At 41.4% G+C, this 20,942-nt stretch overlaps 1 pseudogene; it reads right to left on the reverse strand.

The window, feature by feature from the left end:
• LOC118966994 (lysine-specific demethylase 5D-like) overlaps positions 1 to 20,942 on the reverse strand; it is a 105,816-nt pseudogene that overhangs the window by 13,696 nt on the left and 71,178 nt on the right.

Genomic DNA, 20,942 nt, shown 5'->3' on the forward strand with positions numbered 1-20,942 from the left:
GCTATTATGTGGTCTATTCTGGAGAATGTTCCATGTGCACTTGAGACGAATGTATATCCTGTTGCTTTTGGATGTAAAGTTCTATAGATGTCTATTAGATCCATCTGCTCTACTGTGTTGTTCAGTGGTTCTGTATCCTTACTTATTTTCTGCCCAGTGGATCTGTGCTTTGGGGTGAGTGGTGTCTTGAAGACTTCTAAAATGAATGCATTGCAGTCTATTTACCCCTTTAGTTCTGTTAGTATTTGTTTCACATATGCTGGTGCAGCTGTGTTGGGTTAATATATATTTAGAATGGTTGTATCCTCTTGTTGGACTGAGCCCTTTATCATTATGTAGTATCCTTCTTTATCTCTTGTTACTTTCTTTGTTTTGAAGTCTATTTGTCTGATATTAGTACTGCAGCCCCTGCTTTCTTCTCGCTGTTGTTTGCCTGAAATATGTTTATCCATCCCTTGACTTTTAGTCTGTACATGTCTTTGGGTTTGAGGTGTGTTTCTTGTAAGCAGCATATAGATGGGTTTGCTTTTTTATCCATTCTATTACTCTGTGTATTTTGATTGGTGCATTCAGTCCATTTACATTTAGAGTGAGTATTGAAAGATATGTACTTATTGCCATTGCAGACTTTAGATTCGTGGTTACCAAAGGTTCAAGGTTAGCCTCTTTAGTATCTTACTGCCTAACTTAGCTCGCTTATTGAGCTGTTATATACACTGTCTGGAGATTCTTTTCTTCTCTCCCTTCTTATTCCTCTTCCTCCATTCTTCATATGTTGGGTGTTTTGTTCTGTGCTCTTTCTAGGAGTGCTCCCATCTAGAGGAGTCCCTTTAAGATGCCCTGTAGAAGTGGTTTGTGGGAAGCAAATTCCCTCAGCTTTTGCTTGTCTGGGAATTGTTTAATCCCGTCATTATATTTAAATGATAGTTGTGCTGGATACAGTATCCTTGGTTCTAGGCCCTTCTGTTTCATTGCATTAAATATATCATGCCATTTTCTTCTGGCCTGTAGGGTGTCTGTCGAGAAGTCTGATGTTAGCCTGATGGGTTTTCCTTTATAGGTGACCTTTTTCTCTCTAGCTGCCTTTAAAACTCTTTCCTTGTCCTTGATCTTTGCCATTTTATTTATTATGTGTCTTGGTGTTTTCCTCCTTGGATCCTTTCTGTTTGGGGTTCTGTGTATTTCCTTGGTCTGTTCGATAATTTCCTCCCTCAGTTTGGGGAAGTTTTCAGCAATTATTTTTTCAAAGACACTTTCTATCCCTTTTCCTCTCTTTTCTTCTTCTGGTTCCCCTATGGTATGGATATTGTTCCTTTTGGATTGACCACACAGTTCTCTTAGTATTGTTTCATTCCTGGAGATCCTTTTATCTCTCTATATGTCAGCTTCTATTCATTCCTGTTCTCTGATTTCTATTCCATCAATAGCGTCTTGCATCTTATCCATTCTGTTTATAAATCCTTCTAGAGTTTGTTCCTTTTTTGTAATCTCCCTCCAAATGTCTGTTATATCCCTCCAGACTTCAGCCTTTAGCCTTGCATATTTCTCTGCAGCTCCATCAGCATGGTTATGAGCTTTATTTTTAATTCTTTTACAGGAAGACTGGTTACGTCTATCTCCTTCTCAGGGTTTGCCTCTGTGATCTTGCTCTGTATCAATTTCTTCTGCCTTTCCATGATGATAGATATATTTGTGGGGAGCTGGCATGTGTATTGGGTAAGAGAAAGTCCCTTCTTGCCAGTTTATGGCCTTCTTCTCCTGGGAGAACAGTGACCTCTAGTGGCTTGTGCTGGGCAGTTGCATGCACATGGGGCTTCTGATCTTGCCCGGCCACTGTGGAGTTTATTTAGCTCTGCAATTGCTGTGGGTATTGCCTGCCTCAGGCTGCTGCTCCAAATTGATGGAGCTGCATCAGAGGGGGAACAGACGGGAGGCTCTTTATGGTGGTTAGGGGCCTCTGAGCAGTGCTGAAGGGGTTCAGATGCCCAGAGTTCCCCTGGATTTACAGCTGCTGGGCTAAGTGTCCCAGGTGCTTCCATCCAGCCTTGGTGTCCCTGTCCCTTTAATACTTTCAAAAAGCACTGGCTTTTCTTTGTCCCAGGTGCACCAGCTGCAGGGACCCACTCATAGGTCTTACTGTCCTGTTTCCCATGTTTCCAGCACCCCACACATGCACTGTGTCTGCATTCCAGTGAGGAGTGTTTAGTAGTCCTGGGCTCCCTCTCCTTCTCTGCTCTGACTCCTCTCCTCCCACTGGGAGGTGAGGTAATGGGCGCTTGGGTTCCGCCAGGCCACAGCTTGTTTCTTACCCCCTTCACGAGGCAGTAGGTTCTCGTGGGTGTGGATGTAGTCTGGCTGTTGTACTGTTTCTTATGGTCTCTCTTTTAGGATTAGTTGTATTTGTTGTATTCTCAAAAATATATGTTTTGAGAGAAGATTTTCACTGCTCTACTCACACCACCATGTTGGTTCTCTCCTTCTAAGAGTTTTATGGTTTCATCACTATCATTCAGGTGTTTGATCCATTTCAAATTTACTTTTGTGTATGGGGTTAGGCAATAATCCAGATTCACTCTCTTATATGTAGCCATCCAGTTTTGCCAACACCAGCTTTTGAAGAGGCTGTTTTTTCCCCATTGTATGTCCATGGCTCCTTTATCATATATTAATTGACCATATATATATTTGTTCCATCCCTTCATTTTTATTCTGTGTATGTCTTTGGGTTTGAGGTGAGTCTTTTGTAAGCAGCATATAGATGGGTAATGCTTTTATATCCATTCCATTTCTCTGTGTCTTTTGATTGGTGCATTCAGTGAACTTACATTTGGGGTGATTATCGATAGGTATGTAATTTCTGCCATTGCAGGCTTCAGATTCGTGGTTACCAAAGTTTCAAGAGTAGCTTCTTTACTATCTAGCCATCTAACTTAACTCTCTTATTATGTATTATAAACACGTTCTGATGATGCTTTATTTTTCTCCCTTCTTATTCTTCCTCCTCCATTCTTTATATGTTAGGTGTTTTATTCTGAACTTTTTTTGCGTTTTCTTTGACTGCTTTTGTGAATAGTTGATTTTACTTTTGCCTTTAGTTAATATTTAGTTGGTCTGCTTTCTTTGCTGTGATTTTATTTTCTCTGGTGACATATATTCAGCCTTAGGAGTGCTTCAATTTAGAGCAGTCTCTTCAAAATACCCTGTAGAGGTGGTTTGTGGAAGGAAATTCCTTCAACTTTTGCTTGTCTGGAAATTCTTTCATCCCTCCTTCAAATGCAAATGACAATTGTGGTGGATACAGTATTCTTGGTTCAAGGCCCTTCTGTTTCATTACATTAAATATATCATGCAATTCTCTTCTGGCCTGTAAGGTGTCTGTTGAGAAGTGTGATGATAGCCTGATGGATTTTTCTTTGTAGGCGATCTTATTTCTCTCTCTGGCTGCCTTTAATATTCTGTCCTTCTATTTGATCTTTACTCTTTGTAATTATTATATGCCTTGGTGTTGTCCTCCTTGGGTCCCTTGTGTTGGGAGATTTGTGGGTTTGCAAGGTCTGAGAGACTATTTCCTTTCCTGCTTGGGGAGGTTTACAGCAGTTATTTCTTCAAAGACAGTTTCTAGCCATTTCTTTCTCTCTTCTTCTGGTACACCTATAATGCGAAAATTGATCCATTTGTATTGGTCACACATTTCTCTTAATATTTTTTCATTCCTAGATCTCCCTTTATCTCTCTCTCTGTCTCCACTTTTCTGTATTATTTTTCTCTGATTTCTATTCCATTAACAGTCTCTTGCACCTCACTCAATCTGCTCTTAAGACCTTCTATTAATTGTTGCATTTCTGTTATCTCCCTCCAGACTTCATCCCTTAGTTCTTGTATATTTCTCTGCAGGTCTGTCAGCATGGTTTTGACTTTTATTTTGAATTCCTTTTCAGGAAGATTGGTTATCTCTATCTCACCAGGCCCTCTTTCCGGGGTTGTTTGAGTAATTTTTGACTGGACCAGATTCTTCTGCCTTTTTATGATGATAGAAGTGATTGCAGGCAGGTGGCACAGATGTCAGCTGACAGAACAAAGTCCCTTCCTGCTTTTTGTTCCTTGTGCTGTCTATCTGCACTCATGGTGCAATCTCTGGGAAAATCTCCGGAGCTGCCATGGGCAGGGTGGCCCTTTGGCTAGCCTTGAGCACTGCATTGGTTTGCAGCCTTGCTGGGTGTGATCTACCCTGAGAGTTGCATTCCTTCATGCCTTTCACATCTTTCTTCAGCTTCTGCTGCCTGTACCACTTACCTGCAAATTGGGACTAGACCCTGGGACTATTTCCTGGGTTTCTGTATCTGAAGCCACCTTCAGGATAGCCTAGCACACTCTGGGAGTTGGCAGACATGGGTCCATTAATGTCTTCTTGCACTTCATCCATTATACTCTGAAGTCCTACCAGAGATTGTTTGATTTCTGTATTCTTCCTCCTAACTTGATCCTTTAGCTCTTGCATATTTCTATGCAGGTCCATCACCATGGTTATGTCTTTTATTTTGAATTATTTCTCAGGAAGATTTGTTAAATCTATCTCCCAAAGCTTCCTCTCAGTGGTTGTCTGGGTAATTCTGGACTGGATCAAATTCTTCTGCCTTTTCATTGCAATAGAGGTAGTCTAGGCCACTGGCACATGTGTCAGCTCAGAGAACAACATCCCTTCCTCTGCCTTGCCCTTCTCTGCTGCCTGTGCTGGTTGCTCACACATGTGGAGCACCTTCTGGTTTTATTTCCTGAGCCACTGTGGGTGGGGCAGTCATATGGGCAGCCCAGAACCCCAATAGGGAGTGCTAGGCACCCAAGGTGTGGTCTCCTGTGAGAACTGTGATCTTTTGCATGTGGTCCCAGCTTCCACTGTGATGAGCCACCATGCACTGGTGGGGCTTCTGAGTCTGGCCTGAGCAGCTGTGGAGGAGGCTCTGGGCAGTTGCTGTGGATGTGGCCACACCCAGGCTGCTCCCCTGCTATGGTGGGGTGACACAGGAGGGGGAATGGATGTGAGGCTGTTTATTGCCTTGAGGGGCTTCAGAGCTGTGCTGTCACCCAGGGGTTAGGAGGCCTGGAGTTCCCTGGGATTCCCTGCTGCTGGGCTTAGTGTGCCGGGGTACTTCTGTCCAGCTGTGAGGCCCCTGTCCCTTTAAGGCTTTCACAAAGCAGTCACTTTTCTTTTGTCCCAGCTTGCAGATTTTACTCTTCCCTTTCCCTAATATCCCATACACCATTCAATGTGTGTCTGCACTCCCGGTGTGGATGACTAGGGCTGGGTATTTAGCAGTCCTGTGCTCCCACTCACTCCCTTCTCTGACTCCTCTCCTCCTGCTGGTGGGCTGGGTTGGGGGTTTGCTTGGGTCCCACTGGCTGTGGTTTGTATCTTACCCTCTTCATGAGGTCCTGAATTCTCACAGATGGAGATGTAGCTTGACCATTGTACTGTATCCTCTGGTCTCTCTTTTAGGAACAGTTGTATTTGTTGTAGTTTCAAATATATTTATGGTTTTGGGAGGAGATTTCCACTGCCCTATTCATTCACCACTTTGGCTCCTCTCACGACAGCAGTTTTTTTATGGCACCTTTATTCCCATTCTAATTCATGGTGAAAGTATGGCCTACATATCTTTGAAATGATCTTTTGGTTATTTGTAGTTCATGTCACATTATTCTCATGTCTTGTCTCCCCATTCTCACTATAATTTCCATACAGTTGAGTGCATGCTGCTTCAACTAGGTTATCTATATGAAGACGTGGACACCAATATGGCCATATGTATACTAAGTTCTGCTACATGGATTCTTTGTTTATAGCATATCATATTTTGTATCTACCTTCACACATTGCCACCATTTTTTTTTTGCCCTCTTGTTTAACATACCTGCCTCTTGACCACTGACCAGTCTCAGGACTTGGGAGACATAAGCCTCTGCTTCATGGAGACAGTTCTTCAATGGCTAAAGCAGGAAACCATCCTTCACAGGCCTCAGACTCCACTGTGCTTAGCTCTTCAAAGCCTGAAGAGAATGAAGAAGTTGCAAAAGGTAGGCAACTATTATGAAAATATTGGAGTGGGAGGTTGTGAATACTGAATAAAACAAATCAGTTTACTGATGGATCTTTCTGTTTGTTGTCACTCACTGTGCTTTCGGCCATCCTCAACCTCCAAGGCAACTCCCACTTTGTTGGCCTGAACCTTCAGCCTGTGCAGCACGGCAGGGAGCTTGACCAAGGTGTACTGATACCTGGAGGAAGGAGGCAAGGAAAAGACATCTGACTCAGCTCTGTAATGTTTTCTTTGTCCTCCAAGTAGGCTCTATGCTAACTGCAGATACTGCCTGCTCCTCAAGCACTTGCAAAGGTCATTGATGTGGAAAAGGCAGACGAGATGACCTGGGCAGTCATAGCAGGCCAGGGCTGATAGGAAGCACGTGGTATTACACTTAGGCACTGGTGTTCATCATCTGGGAGCAGCTCAAAAGCCTCTCGTTCAGCCTCCATGATGCCCTGGGCCTCTTCAACCCACATGTACTGTAAAGACTAGGACGAGGGTTGTGGACACCCCACCTCAGCCAAAACAGAGCCCTGCTGTGGGCTCAACCTTGTAAGGACAACTGCAGAGAACTGGAAGAAAAAAATATAAACATATATACTCTCTTGTCTTTCCACTTAAAAATGTATGACTTAGATATGTTACAGAATGCTGACTGGATTTTTTTATCTGTGCCTGTCTCCTTTCTGCAGTCTACTTCACTGAATCTATGAGTACAGCTCCCACCACCCACCATCTTCAACAGGGCCTTTTGCAAACAATGCTCCTCCTGCACCACAATAACCATCTCCTTGTGAACAGCCACAGTCAGATTCAGGTCCTATTTCTCTGGGAAGGCAGACGGGCTCCTTGTGGAAAAAGACACAATAGCATTGGACCCTGTGGTAATGTTCAATGCGCTGACATCCAGTTGGCAGGTGCAGATAGTTCAAGACTGTGTGGCCCTATGCAGACCACAGTACTAAGATTCTCCACGATTATCTCTACCAATATTCTTTGCTCCTTCCTATCTGCAAACCCACCACATCCCAGACTCACCCCGTCAACCGTGCAGAAGTTGACAGCCTGAGCAAAGTTGTAATCTTGGTTAAAGCCACTGTGGTAATAAGCATGAGGGAAAGTGATGACAAATCCTCCAGCACACTGGTTTGTGCGGACAACCTGAAAACAATAGAAAAGGGAGTGCAGGTCAGGACTAATGACGGGATGTGAAATCAAGAATGTTTTTGAATCTTGTTAGAGATGAGGGGAAAGAAGAGAGGAAGGATACATGGGATGTGTCCTCACATATGAGTCTAAAAAGAGAATGTGAGAATGTGAAGGTTAAAAGTAACATTCATAGACAAATATAAAGAAAACTAATGTACAGTTCAAGAAAGAAATACAAATGGTCTATAAACATGAAAAAATACCCTTACCTTCTTCAATAAATAAATGTTCATTTAAAAGATCAGGAAACAATGACAACACAAATGATAGGGGAAGTGAGCTCCAAAATTATACACCTCTACTGCAACTTTAAATGAGTAAGCTGGCAAAGGGTGCAAAAACCACTCCCAAAACTCTGTAATAAAACTGCAAACTACAAGTACCAAAGGGATTTTCAAAAAACAATGAGAAGCTTCTAAATATTGGTAAAGAGCACTGTGGTATTGAGGTGTTTCATGCATGCACTACCTCCACCCAATCTCACCAGCTACCTTGGGACAGAAACTCTTAAAATCCTGGTGCCATGGAGCACAATGTGGACCTTGTTTTTAAAGATCCCAACAGAAAATTTCAATAAAAAAGTAAAAATTACAAAGGAAATAGAAAAGAATTCTGAAGCTGAAGAGTCATACTTGAACTGAAAAAGCTAATGGAGGCTTTCAGTGGTAGATATGACATGCAGGGAATCAGAATGCTTTAAAATAGGCCAGTTGAGATTACCCGGTCTCAGATAATGAAGAAAAAACAGAGCCTGAATGACCTGTGGAACACCATGAAAGACAGAAAAATATGCATAATGGGAGTTTCAGGAGAGGAGAGATGAAGTGGCAGGTAAACTGAAGAAATAGAATGGCTGAAAAATTCTGCAATTTTAGAAAAAAATGAATCTCTACACCCAAGTTCAATGTACTGCAAGTAAGATAAACTTGAAAAGACACAGTATAATCAAACTGTCAAAGATAAAGGATCTTGAGAGCAGCAAAACAGAAGCAATTCTTCTTACACATATTTGATTGGCACTAAGGTTATCACCAGACATCTCATCAGAAATCAGGGTTATCAGAAGTCCTGCGAAACGTAAGTGATGAAAGAAGTGGGAAATGAAAGAGAAATTAAGACAACACTAGAAAATTAAAAGCAAGTACTTTGTTTCTAATATATGTGCTCTGTAGGAAATACTATAGGGAGTTCCTTCCAACTGAAATGAAAGGACACTGGAGTGTTAAGAGAAGTCATACAAAGAAATTAAGAACACTCATAAAGATAGCTATATAAGCAAATGTAAAAGTGCTATTTTCTTTTGTTTCTGATTCATATTATTTCCATTATAACTGAAAAGTGATGAAACAACAAATATAAAACTATGTTAATAGGCAAATAACATATAAAGACATAATTTCTACCCTATCGAGGACATGAACCCTCACCCACATGTCTCTTTAACCCTAACCCTAACACATAGATAAAATAATCCCTCTTCCTTACCCTAAAACGTGGCCCTAACCCTCATCCTTACAATCAAAACCATGGTGAATATTTCATTACCCCTAAACTTTAATGTTTTCCTGCGCCCCGTCACCATAATCCCAAACCAGAAACACTGAACCCACAAGTCTGAACCCTAAACCCTGAGCCTGAAATTCTACAGGATGAAGTCGTGGAGCAAAAATCCAAATCTTAATAACCACTGCACCGAACCAAATTCAATGTCTGACCCCATAGTCCTGAGTCTTACACATGAAGCCTAATATATGTCTGTGACCAAATCCAAACATTAACCCACCACCCATCACATCCCTTAAACTTGATTCTCATCTGGATCCCTGAGCAAGACCCAATGGAAAATAGGCCTGTGAGGCTGGATGCATAAAGGGGGTGTGGGTGGTGTGCTGGGGGCTTCCACCTTTGGACATGCTATGTTCAAAGTTCTTCATATATATGATTGAACCCCTAATGTTTGCTGTCTTAGGATTATGAAGCTTCCTTGGACCGGTAGTGCACACCATGTAGTAGAGAACTTTGCAAGAGCAGCAGTGTCGCCTATGGATTCCATAACATCACAGTGGCAACTGTTTCCTAGAGACAGAATGTCCTACATGAAGGGAGCAGCTTCTCCATTCAGGGCATGATATCTCAGTGGTTGGTGTGATTTCAGTGAGGTAAGAGCTGACCACTTCGGCAGCATTAGGGACAACAGAACCAAGAACCAACGTACTGTGTGTTTCTTTTCTGGGACATGGTAATAACCAATGTGGCTGATGGAGAAAGCCATTAAGGTCCTTTGCAACCTTGTTGACTGTGGGTCCTACTCCTGTGCTGTACTGCAACCAAATTCCTAGAAAAGCAGAGGCTCTTGGAAGAATGCCAAATGTCAACTCTCTTAGCCCAGCATTATACTTGGGAATATGGGTATGGGAATGGTTGACCTGAAGACTTACTCCTCACCCTCACCCTAACCATTTCTGTTTGCCCCTCACATTAGAGGCCTGACCCACACCTCATTGAGGACATAGGTCTAAACAAAACCCTGACAGTAACCCTATCCTCTTAAGCTAACTCCAAGCAAAGCCAGTATTTGACACTGAACCTAATCTGAAGCTTTGCCCTAACCCCTAATCTCACCCTCATTTGATATCTTCACTGTTAACTGAAAGACTTAACACATCTACCCTCACATAAATCACTATCCTATCTTTAACCAAAACAGAAGTCCACACTAAATATAGCCAACTACCAAATACTAATTTAAGGTATAACCATCACCCAGCACACATAGTCATACTAACTGAGACCCTAAGGTGACCTGTTTAGTTTACTATGGTTCTGAAAAATCCACATTGCAAATTGGTCTCACTGGCAATATCACATATAAGGTAACTTGGAAAGAGTGTATTCTCCATTAACGGATACCACTCATTCTAAAACTGTGCCTAAATCAATCCCTAATCCTAACTCTTACCCTAACCTGGACAACAACCCTCACCCACAAGTCACTTTAATCCTAAACATAACACACACACAAAAACCTAAACCCGTACCCTAAATCTTGGACCTAATGCTCAGCCTAACTAACACAACTACAATGAATGTTAACTTTAAAAATTAATTTTAACACTTGCTGCTCTCTGTTACAGTAGCCCTAAATCTGAAACACAGAACCCACAAGATGGAACACTAAGCCCTGAGCCTGGAACCTGCTTCTGCACAATGAAGTCCTGGAGGGAAATCCGAAACCTAACAACCACTGCCACAGAACCATACCATGTCTGAAAACTTAAGCATGAATCTCCCACATGGTCCCCAACTTAAATACCCAAGCATATCCAAAATATTAATGCAGCACAAATCAGAACCCTGAAAGGTAACACTTGATTTTCATTATGATCCCTGAGCAGGAACCACTGGAAAAGAGGCCTGTGAGACTGGACGGATGAAGGAGGTGTGGGTGGAACTGTGGTAGAGGCTCCCACCTTTGGATGTGCCATGACAGAGCTCTCCATGTACATGACTGAACCCCTAATGTTTTCTGTCTGATATGATACAGCTTCCTAGAGATGGGCAGTGCATGCCCTCAAATGGAGGTCTTTGCAAGGGCAGCATGGGGTCTGCAGATTCCATGACACCACAGTGGTGACAGTTTCCTAGAGACAGGATATTTTTCATAAGGGGAGTTGGTTATGTCTTCAGGACCTGGTGCCTCAAGTGTGGGTGTGATTTTGGTGATACTGGAGCTGACCACCTTGGCATCATTAGGAAAAATGGAAACCAGATCCAATGTATGTGCTTCCTTTCTGGAATACGGTTATACCCCATGTGGCAGGCAGAGAAAGCTATTTAGGTCCCTCACAACCCTGTCGGATGTGGGTCCTCCTCCTGTGTTGTACTGTAGCCACATTTCTAGAAAAGCTGTGGCTCTGAGAACAATACCACATGGCAGCTCTCTGAACCAGGCAATTAGCTTCATAATATGGGTATGGGAATGCTGTACCAGAAGAGTACTCCTCAACATCACCCTAAACATCCATTCAACCCTCACTCTAAGTCTCATAACACCTCATTGATGACACAGGTCTCAAAAAATGGAACCCTGACAATAACACAGACCCTTTAAGAAAACCCAAGCAAAGCCATAACTTGATGCTACACTTAACCCAAAGCCTTGCTCTAATACCTAACCTCACCCTCATTTGATTTTCACTGACTAAAGACTCAAACCATTCCTCATATAAACCACTATCCCAGATTTAACCAAAACAGGAGTTCACATAAAATGGAACAACTTATTAAATACTAATTCAAGATGTAATCATGACCCAGCCCACACTATAACCCTAACTGTGACCCACAGGTGACCCTTTTACTTTTCTATGCTCAGAGGATCCCACATTGTAATTTCAACTCACTGTTATGCATAAGATACCTTTGTATTCCCCATTAAAACTGGCTCCCCTCATTCTAAAACTGTGCCTAACTCAATCTGTATTTCTACCTCTTATCCTAATCATGACACCAACCTTAACCACATGTCACTTTAACCCTAACCTTAACACATACACAAAATGATTCTTCACTCTTATTCTAAACCTTGGCCCAAACCCTCATCCTTACAATAAAAACTACAGTGAATATTAACATTAACTCTAAACTTTAATACTTGCCTGCATCCTGCTATGGTAAGCCTAAATGAGAAACACTGAACACATAAGACTAAACCCTAAACTCTGAGCCTGAAATCTGATTCCTACCATGAATTTCTGGAGCAAAAAACAAATCTTAATAACCACTGTCACTGAAACAAACCTCATGTCTGACCTCTTACTCATGAATCTCACACATGAAACCTAATATAAATCCGTGACCCAATTTCAAACATTAGCCCAGCATCCATCACATTCCTGAAATTAACCCTTGGATTTCATCTTGATCCTTGAGCAAGACCCACGGGAATAGAGGCCTATAAGGCTGGATGGATGAATGAGATATGGGTGGAACATGGGACTCTAACCTTCAGACTAGACATGTTGATAATTAGCCATGTACATGACTGAACCCTTAATGTTTGCTGTTAGAGGATGAGACTTCCTAGGGCCGGCAACATATGCTATGTAGCAGAGGACTTTGCAAGAGCAGCAGTTTTGTCTACAAATTCTCTCACATCACAGTGGAAACTGTTACCTAGAGACAGAATGTCCTTGATGAGAGCAGCAGCTTACCCATTCAGGGCATGGCATCTCTACCATGTGTGTGATTTTGGTGAGGTGAGACCTAACCACCTTGGGAGCATTAGGGAAAATGCAACTCTAATCCAAGGTGTGTGTTGCTTTTCTGGGACATGGTAATAATTAATGTGGCTCATAGTCAAAGTCTTTTAGGTACCTCCTAACCCTGTTGAATGTGGTTCCTTCTCCTGTGCTGTACTGTAGCCATATTCCTAGAAAGTAGGGGCTCTGGGAAGAATGCCAAATGTGAGCTCTCTGAGTCCAGGAATATCCTTAAGAATATGGATATGGGAATTGTTCTCCTGAAGACTACACCACACTTTCACCCTAAACAGCAATGTTCACAAATCACCCTAATCCTCGCCCACACCTCATTACCAGCATAGTTCTAAACGGAATGTGGACACTAACCCTATCCCAGAAAGGTAACTCCAACAAGACATAATTTCCGGCTACACCTAAGAAAAACCTTAGCCTAGTCAATCACCTCGCAGTCATTTGATCTTTACTATTACCTGAAAGACTCAACCCATCCCTCACATAAACCTCTATCCTAACTCTAACCTAAACAAAAGTCCACATTAAATATAAATACCTACCAAACACCAATTCAAGATGTAACCATCACATAGCTCATATGATCATACTAATGGTGACCACAGGTGACCTGTTTAGTTTCCTATGTTTCTGAGAAATGCAGACTGCAATTTTGTCTCACTGGCAATATCATGTATAAGTAAACTTGGAGAGAGATTATTCTCCATTAATGGATACCTCTCATTCTAAAAAATGTGCCTAACTCAATCCAGAATCCTAATTCTTGCCCTATCCTTGACAATAATGCTCACCGATATGCCAATTTAACCCTAACCCTAACACACAAAAAATAAAATCCCTAAACCTTTCCATAAAGCTTAAACATCCCTCAGCCTAACGATCAAAACTACTACGAATATTAACTTTAAACCTTAACTTTAATGATTGTCTGCACTCTGTCAGCATAGCCCTAATCCTGAAATGCTGAACACACCAGACTAAACCATACACCTCAGGCCTGGAGTCTTATTTTGCACCATGAAGTCCTTTAGGGAAACCAAAAACATAACAACCAATGGCAACAAACCATACCATGTCTGAATACCTAAGCATGAATCTCACACGTGGTCCCCAACATAAATACCTCAGGAAATCCAAAGTATTAATGCAATACCAATCAGAAGCCTGAAAGCTAACACTTGGTTTTCATTATGACCCCTGAGCCAGACCCACAGGAATAGAGGCCTGTGAGGCTGGACGAATGAAAGAGGTGTGGGTGGAACTTGTGATGGGAGCTCCCACCTATGGACGTGCTGTGGCAGAGCCTCCACATATATGACAGGACCCCTACTGTTTACAGTCTAAAATGATGATGCTTCCTAGGGATGGGCAGTTCATGCTCTCAAGTATAGGTCTTTGGAAGAGAAGCAGTGTTGCCTTCAGATATCATGTCACAGTGGGATGGTTTTCTAGAGACAAAATATGCTTCATGGAGGAAGAAGCTCACCCTTTCAGGACTTGGTGACTCAGGTGTAGCTGTGATTTCCAGTTGTTGCAGGTGACTACCTTGGCATCATTATGGAAAACAGAATCCAAATCCAAGTTGTGTGTTTCTTCTATGAAACATAGTTTTACCCCACATGGCAGATAGAGAACCATTCAGGTTCTATGCAACTTGTTGAATGTAGGCATTCCCGATGTGCTGTAGTGTAGATACATTCCTAGAAGAGCTTTGGCTCTCAAATGAACGCCACATGGAGGCCTCTGAGCCCATCAATAACTTTGGGAATATTGGTATGGAAACAGTTGAACTGAAGAGTATTCCTCAACCTGACCCTAAAAATCACCATTCCACTCTCACCCTAATCCTCACATACACCTCATTGATGACATAAGTCTCAATGGAACACTGACACTAACACTGCCCCTTTAGATAATCCCAAGCAAAGCCATAATTTGATGCTACACCTAATCCAAAGCCTTACTCTAATACCTAACCTCAGCCTCATTTGATCTTCACTGTTAACGAAATAAAGACTCAACCATCCCTCATATAAAACACTATCCCAGCTTTAACCAAAAACAGGAGTCCACCCAAAATGGAATAACTTATTAAATACTAATTGAAGATGTTATCTTAACCTGAACCATGACTTACAGGTCACCTTTTTAGTTTCCTATGGCTCACAGGATTCCACCTTGTAATGTCATCTAACTGACAGTATCATGAATAATATACCTTAGAGAGAGTATTCCCCATTAAAACTAGTTCTCATTGGCAGAGGATTAAAGATGCTGGTGTGAGAGGCAAGACAAAAACATCCAGCTAAATTCACATGTAGTAAAATATATAATTAATACAACAAATCCTGATGGAACAACAAGAGAGAAGACTGCACCAGACTGCATACACCTGGAGAAAAGAGCAGATCTCTGAGAACAGGATAAATTACCAAAGTCTTGATCCAACATGACTCAAGCCCTTTCCCCACTCCAGCTCACTGGCAGGAGGAAGAGAAACAGAGTAAGGAGGGAGTGCTGAACATCTAGCTCTGGAAATATGTTCTGGGAACATGAACATATATTGCATGGTGCTCTGGTGATTAGGGGGTTGGAAACTAAAACAGGTAGAATACCTGGAGAGAATGAGATTCCACCTGTTTGTGGAAAACAGATTCATATCCAGCTGCTCTGGGTGGGCAGTCTGAGAGACTTCCTAAAAGTGAGAGGGCTAATGTAGGGGCAAGGATTTCAGAGCTTACTGCTCAAGAGAAAGGACAGGTAGACAAAATTGTCCAGGTGCACTGTGCTCAGCATGTTGGTAATTTTCATGATCTTCAGGTTCTCCATCCCTCTGGCTTGCTACACAGCTCCAAGGACCACCATCATAACAGGCAGCCAGTGGCACCTTCCTCCCAGCTATTTTGTACCTGGCTTGCAAACCTTTGGCTCTTGCCTAAGCATAAAGCCAGTCAGTGGGAAGCCCCATCTACAGCAACTACAAACACAAAGTATAGAGGCTTACACCTGTGTTTGGCATGCTGGTCTTGTCAGTGGAGACACACATAGCAACTGGGAAGCAGGAAACAGCTCTTTACTACACCTAGGCACCAGCACCACTCCCCTACAAACCACAACATTGCTCCAGGTGCTGAACAGCTTCAGAGAGTAGAGATTCTGGGCACTAGAATGCTCCACATAGAAATATGAAATGTCAAAAGAACCTGGTTCACAGCAAAATCTTAACATCAGAAAAAAGATTAAGACTGAATTAATAAATATTCCTGAGATTTCAAAATAAAAATCATAAACTTACTTCTAGAAGTATAGAAAAATATTCAAGACCTCAGGAATGAATTTAGGATGGAGATCCAATCAATGAGGAACTCAATGGAGGGTTTATGGTGGAAGAGATAATAAATGAAATAGAAATTAGGGAAGAGGAATACAAACAGCTGAGTCACAGAGAAAAAAGGATTTCTAGGATTGAAAGAATATTGAGAGAACTCTGTGACTAATCCAAATGGAACAATATTTGTATTATAGGGTTACCAGGAGAAGAAGAAAGAGAAAAAGGTTTGAAAGTGTCTTTGAGGAAGTAATTGCAGAAAACTCCCACAATCTGGGGAAGGAGAGTGTCTCATGGAGGTGCACAGATCTCCCAACACAAGGGACCCAAGGAGGATTACATAAAGACATATAATAATTAAAATGGGAAAGATGAAGGATAAGGGTAGACTATTAAAAGAAGCCAGAGAGAGAAATGATATCACATACAAAAGAAAACCCATCAGGCTATCATCAGACTTCTCAGCAGAAAACTTACAGGTCAGAAGGGAGTGGCATGATATATTTAATGCAATGAAACAGAAGGGCCTCAAACCAACAATACTTTATCTGGAAAAATTAACATTTACATTTGAAGGAGAGATTAAACAATTTCCAGATAAGCAAAAGCTGAGAGAAATAAATTCCAAACCACCTCTACACTATATTTTAGAGGGACTGCTATAGATGGAAAACTTCCTAAGGGTAAATAGCTGTCACAGGATGTAATAAAAAGGGATAGAAAATGGCTCAAGATGGCAGCATGAATACGGTGGCAGAAATCTCTTCCCAAAACCATATATATATATATATTTTTTTTTTAAATACAAAAAATATAGCTATTACTAAAAGAGAGACCAAAGGATACAACAGCCAAGCTACATCTGCAGGTGTGAGAACTCAGCATCTCATGAAGGGGTAATGTAATACGCTGTAAACCAGTGGACCCCAGCACTCACCTCACCCCAGCTCACCAGCTGGAGGAAAGGAGTCAGAATGGGGAGGGAGTGGAAGCACAGGGTTGCTAAATAACCAGCCCTAGTATTCTGCACCAGGAACAGAGACACACATTGCATGGTGTGCTGGATATAAGAGAAATGGAAGGGTAGGGTCTGAGATGGAGACTGCTTGTGGGTCTTCAGAGCCAGCTCCAATGGAAAAAAGAGCAGGAGCTTTTTAAAAGTATTAAAGGGACAATGGCTCAACAGCTGAACAAAATTGTCCCAGCACACTCAGCCCAGCAGGCTGGGAATCTTGAGGAACTTCAGGCCCCCTAACCTCCTGGCAGGTAAAGTGGTCCCAAAGCTCCTCATGGCAATAAGCAGCTTGCTATTCATTCCCCCCAGACAGTGCTACAAACAAACTGGCTGACCCATCACAGCTGCAGAGCAGACAGAAAGTGGTCCCACCCACAGCAACCACACAGAGTCTCCTCCCAGTGTGTTGCTAACTGGGACAGGCAGTGGAAGTTGAAGCAAGGTCCAGAAGGCACTAAGGGGCACCATTCTCACAGGAGAACACACCTGAAGTGGCTGCAAGTCCCAGCAGTGCTCTAAGCTATTCTGAAGGCAGCCCCACCCATGGCAGATCAGGAGATGGTCCCAGAGCCTGCTCCCGGTGTGTGGGTAACCAGCACAGGCAACAGTAGTAGGATCAAGGTCCAGAAGGCATGAAGGGGTGCCATTCTCACAGGAGAACACACCTGGCATGGCTGCAACCACCTGCAGTGCTGAAGGCTAGCCTGAGCATGGCCTTGCCCATGGCAGCTCAGGAGATTGTCCTCAACTCTGCTCCTGGTGTGCGGGTAACTGGGACAGGAAGTGGAGAAGGGCAAGGCAACCAACAAGCAGGAAGGGACTTTGTTCTCCTAGCTGACACATGTGCCACCTGTCTGTGACCACTTCTATTACCATGAAAAGGCAGAAGAATCTGGGCCAGTCAAAAATGACTCAGATGACTCCAGAGAGAGGGCCTGGTGAGATAGATATAAACGATCAATCCCTGAAAAATAATTAAAAATAAAAGTCATAACTATGCTGATGTACCTGCAGAGAAATATGCAAGAGATAAGGGATGAAGTCTGGAGGGAGGTAACAGAAATGAAACAATCAATAGAAGGTCTTAAGAGTAGACTGGAAGAGTTGCAAGATACTGTTAATGGAATAGAAATCAGAGAACATGAATAAAGAGAAGCTGAGGCAGAGAGAGATAAAAGGATGTCTAGGAATGAAAGAACATTAAGAGAACTGTGTGACTAATGCAAGTGGAACAATATTCGCATTATAGGGATACCAGAAGAAAAGAGAAGACAAAAGGGTATAGAAACTGTCTTTGAAGAAATAATTGCTGTAAACTTCCCCAAGCTAGGGAAGGAAATAGTCTCTCAGAACATAGAAAGCCACAGATTTCCCAATGCAAGGGACTCAAGGAGGACAACACCAAGACATATAATAATTACAAAGGGTAAAGATTAAACACAAGGACAGAGTATTAAAGGCAGCCAGAGAGACAAACATGATTACCTACAAAGGAAAACCCATCAGGCTATCATCAAACTTCTCAACCGTATCCTTACAGGCCATAAGAGAATTGCATATATATTTAATGCAATGAAACAGAAGGGCCTTGAACCAAGAATACTGTATCCAGCACAATTATCATTCAAGTTTGATGCAGGGATTAAACAATTTCTAGACAAGCAAAAGTTGAGGGAATTTGCCTCCCACAAACCACCTCTACAAGGTAGTTTAAAGGGACTGCTCTAGATCAAAGCACTCCTAAGGCTAAATAGATATCAATGGAGAAAATAAAATAACACCAAAGAAAGCAGACCAATCAAATACTAAATAAAGGCAAAGATAAAATCAACTACCCATAAAAACACTCAAAGAAAACACAAAGGAGTACAGGATAAAACACCTAATATATAAAGAATGGAGGAGGAAAAGTATGAAGGGAGAGAAATGAAGAATCATCACACTGTGTTTATAATAGCTCAATAAGAAAAGTTAGTTAGATAGTAAAGAAACTACCCTTGAGCCTTTGGTAAGCACGAAACCAAAGCCTTCAATGGCAACAAGTACCTATCTACTGATAATCACCCTAAATGTAAATGGACTGAATGTGCCAATCTAAAGACACAAAGTAACAGAACAGATAAAAAAAGGAAGACCCATCTATATGCTGCTTAAAAGAGACTCATCTAAAACCCAAAAATATACACAGACTAAAAGTCAAGGGAGGGAAAAAGATATTTCATGCAAACAGTAGGGAGAAAAAACCAGGTGTTGCAGTACTAGTATCAGACAAAATAGACTTCAAAACAAAGAAAGTAATAAGAGATAAAGAAGGACATTACATAATGATAAAGGGAAAGAGGACAAGGATGCCCACTACACTTTTATTCAAGATAGTTATGGGGGTCCTCTCCATGACAATAAGACAACACAAAGAAATAAAGGGCACCCAGATTGGTAAAGATGTTAAACTGTTACGGTTTGCAGTGACATGATATTGTAGATTAAAAAAAACCATAAAGAATTCACTCCAAAACTAGTAGATCTAATATCTGAATTCAGCAAATTTACAGGATACAAAATACCCAGATATCTGTTGCATTTCTATACACTAATGATGAACTAGCAGAAACAGAAATCAGGAAAATAAATCCATTCACAGTTGCAACAAAAAAGAATAAAATATGTAGGAATAAACCAAACCAAGGAAGTGAAAGATCTATATCCTGAAAACTACATACATCCATGAGAGAAAATAAAGAAGATACCAATAAATGGAAACATATTCCATGCTCATAGATAGGAAGTATTAATATTGTCAAAATGGCCATCCTGCCTAAACCATTCTACAGATTCAGTGAAATTTCTATCAAATACCAACAGCATTCTTCAAATAACTAGAGAAAATAGTTCTAAAATTCATATGGAACCACAAAAGACCCCGAATAGAAAAAGCAATTTTGAGAAGGGAGAATAAAGCTGGGGATATTACCTGCCCGACTTCAATCTCTACTACAAAGCCACAGTAAAAACAGAATTTGGTACTGGCACAAGAACGTACCAATAGAACAGTGGACCAGACTAGAGATCCTAGATATAAACCCAAGCATATATGGCCAATTAATATATGATAATGTAGCCATGGACATACAATGGCGGAACAGAAGCCTCTTCAACAACTGGTGTTGGAAAAACTGGGTGGCTACATTGAAGAGAATTAAACTGGATTATTGTCTATCCTTATAAACAAAAGTAAACACGAAATGCATCAAAGACCTGAATGTAAGCCATGAAACCATAAAACTCTTAGAAGATAACATAAGGAAATATCTCCTGAATATAAACATGAGCAATTTTTTCTGAGTGCATCTCCTACAGCAAGGGAAACAGAAGCAAAAATGCACAAATGGGACTGTATCAAACTAAAAAGCTTCTGTACAGCAAAGGACACCATCAACAGAACAAAAAGGCATCTTACAGTATGGGAGAATACATTTGTAAATGAATATTCAACAAGGAGTTAACCTCCAAAATACATAAAGATTTCATATACCTCAACACCCAAAAAGCAAATAACTCCATTAAAAATGGGCAGAGGATATAAACAGACAATTTTCCAAAGAAGAAATTCAGATGGCTAATAGGCACATGAAAAGATGTTCTAAATCATTAATCATCAGGGAAAAGTAAATAAAAACCACAATGAGATACCACCTAATACCACTTAGGATAGCCAGTATGGAAAAGACTAAGAACAACAAATGCTGGTGAGGACATGCAGAAAGGGAAACCCTCCTACATTGCTGATGGGAAATTAAGGTAGTTCAACCATTGTGGAAAGCAACGTGGAGGTTCCTCATTAAACTCAAAATAGAAATACCAGTTGACTCAGGAATTCCACTCCTAGGAATTTACCCAAAGAATATAATTTCTCAGATTCTAAAAGACATACGCACACCTATGGTTATTGCATCACTATTTACCATAGCTAAGATATGGAAGCAACCTAAGTGTTCATCAGTAAATGAATGGATAAAGAAGATGTGGTATGCATA

Source organism: Manis javanica, chromosome Y (genome assembly GCF_040802235.1).
Source record: "Manis javanica isolate MJ-LG chromosome Y, MJ_LKY, whole genome shotgun sequence".
NCBI classification, from domain to species: Eukaryota; Metazoa; Chordata; class Mammalia; order Pholidota; family Manidae; genus Manis; species Manis javanica.